Source organism: Zophobas morio, unplaced genomic scaffold, assembly GCF_036711695.1.
Source record: "Zophobas morio isolate AGI-343-1 ecotype UQ-CSIRO unplaced genomic scaffold, CSIRO_AGI_Zmor_V1 ptg000023l, whole genome shotgun sequence".
NCBI lineage: Eukaryota > Metazoa > Arthropoda > Insecta > Coleoptera > Tenebrionidae > Zophobas > Zophobas morio.
Genome location: NW_026972128.1, coordinates 6,405,598 through 6,420,767, shown reverse-complemented (window position 1 = coordinate 6,420,767; position 15,170 = coordinate 6,405,598). Strand labels below are relative to the sequence as shown.

At 37.1% G+C, this 15,170-nt stretch overlaps 1 protein-coding gene across 3 annotated transcripts in view; it reads right to left on the bottom strand.

Moving 5' to 3' along the window:
- The window catches only part of LOC135133931 (homeobox protein homothorax), a 173,875-nt gene that overhangs the window by 81,917 nt on the left and 76,788 nt on the right, over positions 1-15,170 (bottom strand). The window lies entirely within an intron of this gene.

The window sequence follows — 15,170 nt, the reverse complement described above, 5'->3', positions numbered from 1 at the left end:
AAGACGCATAATAGGTTCTCTATTATTTGTATTTATACCACTGATCTAAAAATCATCAACTTGAACTAGGTCATTAACTAATTATCACCTAAAATTGTTAAGCAAAATAAAATTTACCATAGGGATATCTACTACGTATATCTGTGTTATCTCATCTAAAATACATGCATTATTTTTGGTTGATATCATTGAAATCATACCTGCTATCTGAAAACATAAAATGCGCTATTTTTTGTTGTTTGTTTTAGACTAAAAAAAACTAGCCTATGCGATTTGTCGGTGTTTAGTCCCACTTTTAGTGCTCTATTAATATTGTTGTTACACGTTATAAAAGAAACACGTCATAAAATAGCTGGAATCCGTAGTCATTCTTGTTCCATTGGCGTAAATGCAAAAAAGACGAGTTTAAATTAAATTTCATATCAACAATATTACTTGTGGTTTCTGGTTTTGAATTTGCAATTAAAAAGAATCATAATGTTCCAACAAGTAACATGGGCCGTTGACGAGTACACTTACATTGTTCACAACCATATCTTCTACATTATGGGAAAATAACAATTAAATAAGAAGACGCCAAAATGAATCTTTGTGAGTTGACAAAAAACAAAGACTTAGAAATCTAATCTTTTAAGTACATACAAGTAAGCGTAAAATGTCTATAAATAATGATACAAACAATACAGGCTTTTGCCACCTCTTCACAAAATGCATCATTATCAGTGTTGAATTGAAATTGCACGTAATTTATGTGCTGCATTGAATAAAGCGATGACGCCCAATTGAAAAACTGATCATGGAACTGCCGCTAAAAATTAATGAACCGAAGTTACAATGGTTTGAAGATAAACACAACAATTCAACAAACTTCTGTTACTCTATTCGTCAACTCCACGATAGCAATGAGGTTGATTTTCGACATAGAAACCAAATTTTGAAGCCGCCTCATTAACGAACTTCAAGCATTCAAAAATCGCACTTTCGAGATGTTAAAACTCGCCTTCCTTGGCCTTCCGGGGCCGCAAACAATCTGGATGTTGATTAAGATTTGGACGTAACCATGCCGCTGTAATCGCGGGTTGGTATTCTGCAGGGCCCACCAGGACATCATCGGCACTAGTCGCCGCCCCCGATTGCGATAGCTCTTCTCTTAATCGCATTCAGATTCAATGGGGCGGAAAATTTGATTTCGGTTGGTACGGCAGCGCGCTGACACCGGAATTTGCATAATCGCTCCGCTCCACGTCACTCGGACTAATTAAAAATGTACGGCACGCCACCTCCTTGGCGCGTCAATATTTGATGGGGACGGCGTGTCATTGTCACGGCGGCCGTACTTTTCACCCCGTGACAGCGACGGAACCCTTTTCACTGCGAAATTCGCGCAATAAATAAAGTCGCGTGCGCCCGCTGTCCGTCCCTGCACTTAGCGAGGGCCGGCCGGGGTGTGATGTGGCGGTTATGGACTTGAGACATGCATCTCGCGAGAAACACGCAGATGACGAGATGTCCGACAGAAAACGCGTCAATTAGATAATGATGGACCCGGGGGCCGAGCTGTGAAGACCTCGACCTGGCAAACGAAATCGCGAGAACCGAGAAATAGAAATATTATCAACTTTGAAGAGTCAAAATTGAAAAAGTCAAAAAAAATTTTCATTCTGTCTACCACTTTGTCGATTACGACGCTTAAATGATACTAAAAGATTTAGATTCAAAGAAAAATTTGGTATTCTAGGGAAGATTTTTTTCAATACCAAGTATTTTAATGAAAAGCAACTAAGCTGAGGGACAAAAAATTATCATCATCGTGTACCTTCAGCTAGCATAGAAGAACAATAAATTTAAAGTGCCGCTTATACAGTTGCAGCAAACTTGAGAAATAATAAATCAGAGACACTCCCTTTACATTTTATTATTCCATCAATATAAGCGCTATAAACATGGTTAGATCCATATTTTTGTAAATCTATTGTATTGCACAATTTTAGTATAACTCGGTTTTTTTGCTCAAAGTGAACTTGGCAAACCTACAACTGTATAAGTCTGCCTTAATTCCAAGCCCACAACAAATTAAATTGCTAACGCCAATTATCAATTTCACGCAGTTATTACGTGGAGGACACCAGAAAAGGCAACAAAAACGCGCAAGGAGTTGACGATTTAAATAATTAACTTCTTATTTCATCTTTTTTTTATCTGGGTAGTAGGATGTAACAGGTATCTAATTCAACTTTGGCAAATTAACACTTAAAAAAATCCTGGTTGAAAGTAAACTCGGCTTAAAAAAATTGGTCGAGGGTTATTTCGACAGAACTTCCCTCTCCCCTGAAGTGCAGCCTAATAAATCCCGCTTCTTTGAAAAATTGGCATATAACAGGAAAGACAAATTCAACAACAGAATATTTTGTGAACTCAGAATCCTTTTATTCTCTAGCCTTTCCTCGTAATGGTCAATGCACGTTGTGATTTTTTACTTTAAGAAGAATCTGTTTTAAACGTTCAATTAAACATTGTTATTTTGTTAAAAAAGAATTAGATCCAACTCATTTAATAAATTCACAAAGGCAACTTTGTTATTCCAGTCGTATCTATGAACACAATCATATTATTGTCATTATTATTACAGTCGACGCAGTGGTACAGCGGCCGGCGACATAAAAAAAGAATAGAAATAGTTTTACTTTTTTGTGTCGTTCCTTTGGCTGCTTTTGTTGAAAGTATGGTTATTTTACTTCCAGGTAGCGAGAGCGTTTTCCACCCATTGTGCGATGCGTCCATCCATCTAAGAAGCTTAATAACGCAGGCTGGAGGAATTACGCGATCCCGAGGGTTCGCGATTGTTATGTGTTGATCAAGGAAGAGACTACGGCCCATTACGACGTAATTGTGGGGCGGCTATTGCTTTTTTAACCAAATACCCGGGGTGATAATGGCCTCTGATTACATCGCGCCAACTAGATTAATTCCGTCAACGACGCTCTCGCGCCAGGGGTTTTTTCTTCGCCAAAGACAGGTAAAATGAATGTATTAGCGATACAGTGAGCTGCCCTTTGACTTTTTTACCACCTTAAACTGACAGCTGTGGCACAAATGTTGGAATGACCCGTTGGGAAGAGGTGGAGAGGAAATATGGGGGCTGTGGAGCTAATCGGTAGCATACGGTGTCAATTTGTAGCGAATGTGGGAAATTTAAATTTATTGCCCCCGGTGTTACCTATGGAGGTACGTAAACAAAGAATCGTGTTCAACCATATACCGTCAGAGTGTAGTAATTTGGTTATTTTGTCTAAAAACATCCTGACTGGTTTGTAGTTCGAATTTACATTCCATTTTTGAAATAGTACAGTACAGGAAGTAGGAATATATGGAACGGTGAAGCCAGAACTAAATCAGCTGCCGTTTAGAGGCAATTTGATCTCTCGTGGAAGAAACACCGAACGACACAGTGAAAGCCTCTCGTTGGATCGTTCAGCACCAGATTTGTTTCGACTTTTCCTTTATCTGCAATTGTAAGTAGCCATCCAGGAAGCGATTCTGCGAGAATGCGGAATCTTAACGAGTCGTGTAGTCATTTTCGATCTTTCCTTAAAGGACTGGACCGTTCGACATCGTGTCGAGATAATTCGATCGGCTCTCCTCCGGCGGGTCCCCAAACGAGGTGCTTCCGCCGTCGAGCACACTCATTGTCGAGTGTCCTTATGCTGTGATTCGATCGGCCATGCGACACGCACATATCATCTCCGAAAGAAAGTCAAGACGATGGCGACGACACCGTATCTCCGATGTGCATCTCGATATCGCCCCGGTGATGTATGGCCTCCACCCCGGTAGCGCCAGGGCCGTAGCCAGGTTTGAAAGAAATCGGGCTTTTCCTGCCTACAAAACAGTTGGGATCCTTTTAAGATATTTTTTACAATTGTGAAAAAAGGAACTCAACCAGTGTAACTCAAACATCAATACGAGAAATTTTTTCTACTAATACAGCCAAAAATGAAGAGGAAACATTCAATCATTCATTTTAAAATGGAAAATCTAGAAAAACATATAATAAATGTAAATAATAATATTTTTCAAGAGAGTAACTAAGTTAGTCAATAAAATAGCTAGTTAATAGAGTAATATAATACACCGACTTGGTTAGATTTAATTTGTAAGTGTCTAGTTAAGTCCAAATATGTATTACCTAAGTTATATGTGTTGTGAGAAATGATAGATATAAAATATTGATGTGCAAAAACAAAGTAATTTTTCTTGCATGTTTTGTTTATATGTACTTATTTCTTGCATATTTTAGTAATTTTTTGCAGCTTGCAACGATGGTTTTGGACGATGTTTAGAAATCGCTATTTTTGTGGTGTGCCGACAATTCTTCTAGCTCCGACCCTGGCTGCCGCCGACCATGGGGCCCGCTTATTTTCCATTACAACGGGAGTGAGACCCGACAATGGCAACGCGAGGGCTCGTTTTGTAATTCCAATCGTCGCCGCGTAAAAAACACCGAACCACCCCAACCAATTTGAAATTCAAAGTATCAGAGCAGCGCGTCATCAACATAACAACAAGTCTCGGGGAAACTTATCGTTATAATAGTTCGCCGGTTTAATAAATAGGTTCTGCTTGGTCTTTTGTCGTCTTGAGATCTGATACGGTCGGTATTGTCGTTCTCGGGTTTAATTAAGCGGAGGTGCCGGTAGATCTCGGCGCCGTCTTAGCGCCCGATAACAGTGATAACAACTTCGTGGATGACAAAGGGCCCTGGGCCGATGGAACAACAGTCCACGGTTCGACGCGCCACGAGCTGCGCGACACTTGTATGTGAACCCTTTATCGCCCTCCCTCAATGGAACGCCTCGAACTTGAGCTGCATCTGATAAAATTATTGAACCAACTTTTAACTTATTACTCGCCAGAGCCAATTTGTTAAGACGCTTTATCCCGAACGCTCCCGTAAATCTTGAACAAATAACGCGCGCACGGAAACGAATCACGAAAATTACCTCCAACCAGGAAAACTAGTACTAGCTGTCGACATAGTTCATCCACTGCCCGATGGATTAAGATGGAACGGCCAACGAGGACCTACTACTTTCTAAACTCGGTGGAAACTTTTCAACAATCCACATCAACGTTTCTGGAAGACGGTTACGAATGACCGACGAGGACGCGCTCGAACAGAAAACTAAATTTCCTCTAAAATTCACGTGTTTGGATGGGGCTCATGGTTACTGATGTCTGGAGATATCTAAATCGTCTAGAAAACAACTCGAGAGATCAGCTGGCATAATGCTCCTGAACAAACTGATTAAGGAAAAATTTCAACTCGAAAACAAGCTGTTATGTCAAAACTTACCGTCTAGTTGTAAACACAAGATTACGACAATTATTGACAGAAAAACGAGGTTGATGTAGAAAATTGGTCGAACGTTATTTCGACAGAACTTCTCTCGCCCCTGAAGTACATATCCAGCTTTTTCGAAAAAATATAAAATTTGATTTAGTTTCTAATTTCTTATTGGAAAACTGAGCTTTTGGAAAAATTTCATTTCATGAATCCTAAAAAGTGGTACGAACTTAGAAATGAAACCAAAAATAAATTCAAGAGGTTGAAATCTGTAAAAATATGAGCTTTTAGAAAAGTGCTGACGATCTCGGATGAAGATCTTCGAGGTAATCGTTTTCAAAGTCAAATTTTTAAAAAATTCTAAAAATTGCCATATTAAATTTTAGCGATTCCTGAAAAATATTAGAAATTTTAGAAGAAATTCAGCCGAAAGTAAATCTGGGAACTTGACATCTGCAAAAAAAACTCCTTTGGATAATTTTCGACAATGCTCGAAAAAATTCAAAAATTCCATCAAATTTCATTCTGGAAAATTGAGCTTTTGGAAAAATTGCAAAAAAATTCACCAAGAATTCTGGAATATACATCTCCACAAGATAATTCGAAAGACAACGCGTCAATGATCCCGGACTAAGGTTTTCGAGGTATATTAGTTTTTAAGTTCATATTTTTAAGACATCCAAACAACTGCCGTATTTCATTTGGCAATTCTTGAAAAGTGGTAGGAACTTTCTTAAAAACGATATCAAAAATAAGTTCTAGAGGTCGAAATCTTAAAAAAATCTTTTTAGATACTATTCGACCATGCTCGAAAAACACAAAATTTTCATAAAATTTCATTTTAAAAAATTGAGCTTTTAGAAAAGTTGCCTACAAATTCACCGAAAATTGTGAAACATAGATTTTGACAAGATAATTCTAAAAATATAGCTTGTTGGCGATCTCGGATGAAGATCTTCGAGGTCTTCGTTTTCAAAGTCAAATTTTTAAAAACTTCTAAAAATTGTCATATTTAATTTTGGCGATTCCTGAAAAATAGTAGAAATTTTCGAAAAAATGAAGCCGAAAGTATATTTTGAAGCGTCACATCTGCAAAAATTCCTTTTGGATAATTTTCAGCGTGCCCGAAAAAGTCAAAAATTTCATAAAATTGAAAAATTGAGCTTTTGGAAAAATTGACTAAAAATCTGCCTGATATTTTAAAAATCTCTCAAATAAAAACGTTTATTTAACATTATCTTTTGAAGTTGAAACACTAAATAATACAATGAAAGTTATTTAACAGTAAATACAAAAGTGAACACAATTAAAAATTTTTCTTTTATAGGAAAACAACTAGATTTTTTTAAAGCTTTTACCAAATTTAGTAGTAGCCTAAAACGAATACATTTTTGCAATTAAGATCTTTGTGGCAAATTTCTTGTTGTCCACTGAAATTCACCAAAAATTCTGGAATACACTCGTAGATAGCGACAAGCTAAATCAAAAAACATAATTTGATGATCCCGGACAACGATTGTTTATGTAAAATTTTTAAATATTTCAAAAAATTAACACATGCTATTTCGGCGATTCTGAAAAAATGGTAGAAATTTTCGAAAAAATGACACCGAAAATAAATCTTGGGGGTCGAAATCTGTAAAAAAATCCATGCTACGCGTATGCTTTAAATGAGTTTTTTCTTTACAAAATTTTGTGATCAAGTCATCAAGATTTTTGTAGGAACACGTATCAGTTTGGATAGCTACAGTGTAATAGTAATAATAACAGAATTTTATTGTATTCCCAAATTTTCGGGAATATGGAATGAGCCATTTCTAATTTAATCAATTTTCTAATTTAATCAATCAAAAAAGTATATGCATTTTTTAATTATTTTGTGTGATAAGCAATTCAAAAAAATATAAATGCACTAATAAAAAGACATAAGACTCTTCATAGTTTGCACATTTTAAATAGGATTTATCCGGCAAAATTTTGAAATGACGTCATCAATTTTTTAGGGGGATAAAAATGTTTTGACTAAAAATTTGCCATGGTTATGATAACTTTTGCAAGATTTCAAAGCAATCGGTTTTAGAGATTCCAAATTAAATCGCAAAAATGTTGATTTTTTCCAAAAAGCTGAATATCTCAACACGGATTCATAGACTACACGTCTAGAGCTATGTTATTTTATACAATCATTGCAATAATAGACCTTTGAAATTTGAAATGACAACTAAGATTAAAGATGGTATAAAATCAAAATCAGAACTCTCGTGAGAGTTGCTCTCCAGTGGAGACGTACCCATTGAGTAAGTCTAACTTTGAACGTCATTACATTGTTAGTGGGGATGGTTAGCATTTTACCATCTACGTGATATTCATAATACTCATATAAAGTTCACAACAATCGATTCAGTGATTATTATTTGTCTAACAGAAATTGACACAGACCGCAGACGGACAGACAGATATACACATATATATAGACAAACAGACAGACCGACGGAAATGGGAGAGTAAAATGCATTGTCTTGTGTTACTAAGGTGCCTACAAGTGTCGGTCACTCTAAATCTTTCTGAAATTGCAAAATGTTGATGCAAGGTGAGGAACAAAAATTATCACGATGTATGAAGACCACGTGGGGATTGAGAATTTCTAGTCGTATATATATGGAACTCTTGTCCAGAGGGTGAGAAGTCTCAGGACCGTACATCAGCATCACTTGCCGCAACCCAGTTGGAAAGTTCGGAGATTTCGTCGGCATTTTTGTCGAAACCCGTCCTGTAGTACCACTTACCGGAATGCCGTCCGCTGTTTCCACTTTGAAATTGTGGAAATGGCGGAAAGTGCGCTTCGCCTCGGTCATTACAGGACCATCCGAAGCGAGCACATCTCTTCGTCTATTCGTTATCGCAGCATCTGCAGCACCGCCGTGTGTCCCTCCGGGACGACTGATAAAAACAAATGACGCCGACGACGTCGCCATCCCCGATGGAAATGACTTCGGTTCCACCGCACTTACTTATTCATTTCACGAAACGAACTTTTAAATTGTGTAATTTAACGAACACGCTCTTTTATTTTCTTCTCCTATATCTGGGAGCAGGAGAAGAAAGCACACTTTCTGTGTTACATTTCATTTTGTCGCTGTTAGACAAAGCGACTCGTGTGCCCTGCCGAGGGGAATAAATCGGCGACTTTAATTAAGATATTGGGCAGCCAAGAGATATATTCTTTTGTTTCGGCGGAACCGGAGAACGATTCATCATGGGGACCGGGCACGCTATCGCTAATGAACATTTTAAATTTGCAACGGGAGGAGATAACGCCGCTTTTATCGTACCTACCCCAGGTTCGCCGGGGGCGATGCATCTGGAGGTGACCACGCCATACAAAATGCACCCCTTTGTCGAGGAGTTTCACACTAAGGGTATTTTGGGATGGGGTTTTTTCTCAGTCACGTGTGGTGGGGGCCAGTCTTGGACTAATGCCTACACGACTCACTGAATTGATCCAAATTGCACTAAATTGACCCGAATTTGTATAATTTAATAGAATTGTTTACAGCAGAACGGAACTGCAACAGTAATGAAGCGCGCAAATTGTTTCAATGCACTAAGCTGGACTGCAATTGGATTAGACGAAATTGCGTTAACTAAATATTCGAGCACTTTCACTACCGAGATTAACAGGGCTCGGGAGTTCGAAATATTTTTTCGTCGATGAGATCAACACATTTTGTATATTTCCAATCATAAACCCAAATACAGGAAATTATCATATAATTATTGTCTTGTGTCAAGTAGTCTTTTTTTCATTTTTATGTTCACGTTTTTTCAACGGTCAAAAGTATTCTACAATCATCTTGTATTAATTACAGTGGTTGTCCAAAAATGATGATAGTTTCAAAGGCAACATAAAAATTTCCAAATCTACATGTCCAACAGATCTCAAGCGCTCAAAGGTTTTTCCAAAAATAGCACTCTTCATTTTATATTTTGCATATGATTTTGATTTTAGTTCACTCTGCTCTAGATTTTGCGAATTTTAATTTTTATGAGAACGCCTATAAATTAAAATAAAGATATGTAGGAGTATGTATTATTAAAATAGTAGAAATATTCGAAGAAATGAAGCCGAAAGTAAATTTCGGCGCTTGACATCCGGAAAAAAACTCCTTTATATATTTTTCGACAGTGAAAGTCAAAAATTTCATAAAATCTCATATTGAAAAATTGGGCTTTCGTAAAAAAAGTGGTACTAACTTTTTTAGAAATAAAACCAAAAATAAATTCTAGAGGTGGAAATCTATAAAAAAAATTTTTAGGCAATATTCGACGGTGCTTGAAAAATTGAGCTTTTAGAAAAGTTGCCTAAAAATTCACCACAAATTGTGGAACAAAAATTATGACAAGATAATTCGAAAAAATTACGTGTGCACGGTCTCGGATGAAGATCTCCAGGCTTTCGTTTTCAAAGTCAAATTTTAAAAAAATCTAAAAATTGACATATTTAGTTTTGCCGGTTCATGAAAAATAGAAATTTTCGAAGAAATGAAGCCGAAAGTAAATTTTGGAGCTTGATATCTGCAAAATCTGTTTTTGGATCATTTTCGATAGTGTTCAAAAAAGTCCAAAAATTTCATAAAATTTCATACTGAAAAATTGGGCTTTGGAAAAGTTGCCTAAAAAGACACCAAAAACTCTAGAATGTGTATCTCGGCAAGTTAAATTAAAAAATATAGCTTGTTGATGGTCCGGGACTAAGATTATGCACGTATTCATTTTCAAAATAATTTTTTTAAATACTCGTACATATTTCTAAATATTGTCATATGCTATTTATTTTGGCGAATCTGGAAAAACGATAGAAATTTTCAAAGATATAAAACACAAAATAAATCCTGGAGGTTGAAATCTGTAAAAAATCATTTTAGATAATTTTCGACGGTGTTCGATAAAAGTCAAAAATTACATAAAAATTCGTGCTGGAAAATTGAGTTTTGGAAAAATTGTCTAAAAATCCACCAAAAATTCAGGAATGTTGATCTCGACGAGGTAATTCGAAAAAAATAGTGCGATAATGATCCCGGACTAGATTTTCGAGGTATTACTTTGTTTTTACGTTCATATTTTTAAGGCATTCAATAATTGCCATATTTCATTTGGAATTTTCTGAAAAGTGGTACAAATTTTTTTACAAATAAAACCAAAAATAAATTCTACAGGTCGAAAGCTGTAAAAGATGTTTTAGATACTTATACGACGATTCTCGAAAAAACACAAAATTTTCATAAAATTTCATTTTGAAAAATTGAGATTTTAGAAAGATTGCCTAAAAATTCACCAAAAATTGTGGAACATTAATTATGACAACATAATTAGAAAAAAAGGACGTGTGGATGTTCCCGGATGAAGGTCTCGAGACATTAGTTTTCAAAGTTAGAAAATAATAGAAATTTTTGAAGAAATAAAGCCGAAAATAAATTTTGAAGCTTAACACCTACAAAAATTCCTTTTTGAGTTTCAATGGTTCTCGAAAAAAGTCAAAATTTTCATAAAATTTCATTGAAAAAATGGACTTGGAAAGTTGTCTAAAATGCAATTTTGTTTGCCACAAATTTTGTGACTTCGAAAATCCGTTCATACTACTGAAACAACCAAATACATATATGTATATAGATTTTGCACATATGTTAGCCTTAGTTTTTTAGACATATTTAGTGTCCCAGATAAATTTTCGCGGCCTTGTATCTTCAGAACGGATAAAGATATTGAAATTCTATAAACGCCATTGTTTTTAGGTTGAAGGGAAACGTTCAATTTAGTACATTGCAGAGATATGACGTCGACGTCGTTACGTATACTTATATTTTTTAAATCGCAAAAAAGCATGTTAAATTACGATTACAATGATACAATACCTACTTACAAATTTATTTCATTTTCAATTGATAAAAAAAGAAATAAATTTATGAAGAAGTGGAAGAATTACTTAAGTCTGATTGTACGTGGTGACGAAAACGTCAACATCTAGGACTAAAAATAGTTCTTTTTCGTAGTAATTTCGTAACTTTTAATAAATAATCTGCCTGAAGAATTGCTGATATTTTAATAATCTCTATAATGCAAACACTTATTTAACAATATCTTTTTAAGTGGAAACACTAAATAATATAAAGAACGTTATTGAACAATAAATACAGAAAAAGAAACACAAATGAAAATTTTCTTTTACAGGAAAAACTTTATTAAAAAAAGCTTTTGTTAAATTTAACAGTACCCTAAAACGAATACATTTTTGCAATTAGAATTTTTGGAGCAATTTTTTTGTTGGCCAGTGAAATCCACCAAAAATTCTGGAATATAGATCTCAACAAGCTAACTTAAAAAACATGGCTCGATGATCCCGACCAGGATTATGTTTTCAAAATAAAAATTTTAAATATTCTTAAAAATTAGCATATGCTATTTTGGAAAAATGGTGGAAATTCTCAAAAAAATGAAACGGAAAATAAATCCCAGGGTCCTTTCAGATAATTTTTGAAGGTGCGCGAAGAAAGTCAAAAATTCTATGCTACGCGCATGTTCAAATAAGTTTTTTCTTTACAAAAGTTTGTGATGACGTTATCAATATTTTTGCAAGAATACGTATATTAATTTGGATAGGTACCATACTTACGATTACTTTAAAACGTTAAAAAAAATAAAAGATTTCAAAGCAATCGGTTTCTTATTCTACCCTCCTCGGTTTTGCCGCTTCTAAATTAAATTGCAAAATGTTTGTTTCATAATTTTGAATTTTTTTTTTTGTTTCAAAAAATCTGGATGTCTCCGGTAAACATTCAATACGTATGTACAATTTTGAGGTCACGTCATCACATTCTTGGTGGGGATGATTAGACAAAGTTTGGTTAGCATTTTACCACCTACTTGATATTCGTGATATATATATATATATATATATATATATATAAAATTTGACAATAATCGGTCCAGTAATTCTAACAAAAATTGACCCAGACAGCAGACGGACAGAAAGGGAGACCTATGTTTTCGTAGTCTACACGTCGATAACAATACTCCTAAGTTTACGCCCGAGAAGTAATACATGATTTTCTTAACAACTTAAAGACAAGTTTTGGTCTTCGAAACTTATAATCCTGACGAAGTCGAAAAAGCAACAGATTTGAAACCTCTAAACCAATATTTACAAATTCAATTGCACCGATGCGCTGTTCTACGATATTTCCATCGCTTTCAACATGTCCTGCAGAGGTAACTCGTCCGAAAAAAGCTTCTGGTATGAATGTCGACCCGCGTAAAAATTTTCTGCCGGTTCTGGTCAGCTGTCGGTTTGGGGCTTTTTGCGCTACGCAAATGGTCAATCGCGCGATTTGTCCTGATTATAATTAATTGCGCCGGGGCATGCGATCGTTGCGAAAATAATTCGAATGAATGCGGTGCGGTTTGTCGAGTGCGCCGCCACACAAATTGCTCGAAACTATTCCGCAACGGTCGGTGGTGCTGGCAATTTAAAATTTGTAAAAGCGCAGTCGTAAATAATAGCGGGGGCATGTTTCGCGGTTGCACGGCATGTCGTTTGTTTAATTCGAATAGGATCTCCGGTTCGCTTTTGTGTGTCGGGAGGGATTATTTGGGAACGGAACTTGCGGAAATATCGAGACAAAAGTTGACGAGGCGGAAAGAACGAAAGCCGAATGGAAGTCTTGTGGAGGAGCGCCGAACCGTGCATGCTGAATTTGGAAGAGGAGAAGCGTCGAAACCATTATAGCGTTATGGTATTACCTCACCCACTGTTTAACACTCTCAAGAAAGCCCTCTTCTTAACTCGCAATGCCTCCAAATAGATAATTATGGGGGCTGCTCGCTCCCATTCACTTTGCATAATTACTCGAAAAAGTTTCGGCCGCGACCCCGAATCTTCTCGTTCGAAAGCCAGAAACAAGAAATTAACTTGGCGCCCTGCTCCGGCCCCACTTTTCCAATATTCCCAAATTTTCTTTCCTGCTGCTCTAATTTATGATACTCTCAGACCGTGCAAGACGCGACGTTACTGAACAGAGCTACCCTTTTAATGATAAAACATTGCCAAGGCCAGCACGAATCTAGTCCATATACAACAACAGCGCGGAAGGGTTCTTCGAGGCACAACTTATAAATTCATTCGCCCGGATTAGACGGAAAAAGCTCTAAAAGTTTAGTCCAAGAAAGCACAAACACATAATGCAACCTGCAGCCTTCTACTCCCACACTCTCCACAATATTGCAACCCCAAGTGTAGTCCCTTGGAGCTAAAGATAATGAACGTTATTGCAGAGAACTAGTTGTCTTTTTTGACTTGTGCTAAAATTATTTGTCGAGTGAGTGGTTTGCACACTTATTTGGTGGTGGCATCGGTCGCCAGTTATCTAGCCTAGCGGTTGCAAAGTGGGGGCGTTTGGGAGCGTTTCGTGAGTAATATCGTTTGTAAAATGATAAGTAATTCAATCCGTCTAGCTCCCCCGTCTGGTTGAATATGTGTGTGCGGCGTTGCGTGCGGTTATTTTTATCCACAGGGTGTTCGACGATAAGACCCTCAACAAGACTGTACGAAGCGAATAGACCGCACCATCTAATATAAATATTCCACAAAAAGACAAATAAACAGTCCCTAATAGTGTATGGTTTTGTGTGTAATGTTTGATTTATGTCGACCGCAAGTGGTTGCTTTAACCACCAGCACCCTTACCACAACGAGTCATAAAAGATTCACACTTTTCTTTCAATTTGATGGGAAACGCGTTTGCTTCGCGACACACATCTGTTGTGGATGTTGCGTGTTGCTGCACTTAATAGACCCATGTGGCCTTGTAGTACTTCGGAGACCTCCCGAATGCTGAAAAATGGATCAAACTTGAACATGGGGAGGCGGCAGACATCTCGGAATTTATGATTATTTATGATTGAGTTTGATGCAATAGCGTCGGAAAAAATCGAGCGATAAGAAGAGGAATCCTGGATAAGGAGACCGAAGGGGTTATCTGTAACACAGGGATAATTGGTCGTCTCCTTATCAACGGTTCGGATAAAACCCAACAAGCATTCTAATGGTGGCAGGTCGTTTTTCATCGATGTGACGGATTATGCTAATTGAATGGTCGGTGACAACGTCGGCGACAACACTTTTAAAATAAATCCTTGTGCTCTAATTGAGTGAGGACGATGATTGGGTGAGCCGTGCTGGGGATGTTTTCGTGCCATGATGAAAGTTGTTTTCCATTCCATTCCGTAAGCTATTAGCGGAGTCAGAGCGAAGAAAGATGCGCTGTTCTATTTAAACAACTTCCATTAAGGAGACGGGGAGGGTCGGGTCTGGAGAGATAAACCCCGACGCGTCCTCCCAAAATAGAAATATCATCCTCCATCCATCCCCCCGAAAAACATTTTTAATGATTACATTCCGATTCGGACGCGACATTAGTTATGGTGACACGTCGACGGGACGCCCCAATAAATACAGATTTGTGCGTCTGATATACGTTCCGGGTATTGGCGTTGCATTACTGCATAGCAGAGGTGCCGTGTTCAACACAATTACACGTTGTGGTGACATTAGTTTAATTCACTGTCGACTAATGAAAGTTTACGAGCTGGCCACGTGAGCACGCCGACGACGTCGTCGTCGTCGTTTTATTGCGCGTTCACTTCACCCGTTCAACGTTTACTGCCGCTTGGTTAGCGAAAAAGTTATGTATGTATGCATGCATCATGTGTTTAAACGGCACACTTTCGCTAAATGCTCCGTTTTTTGCCCTTTTGATTTACTGGTGCCGTT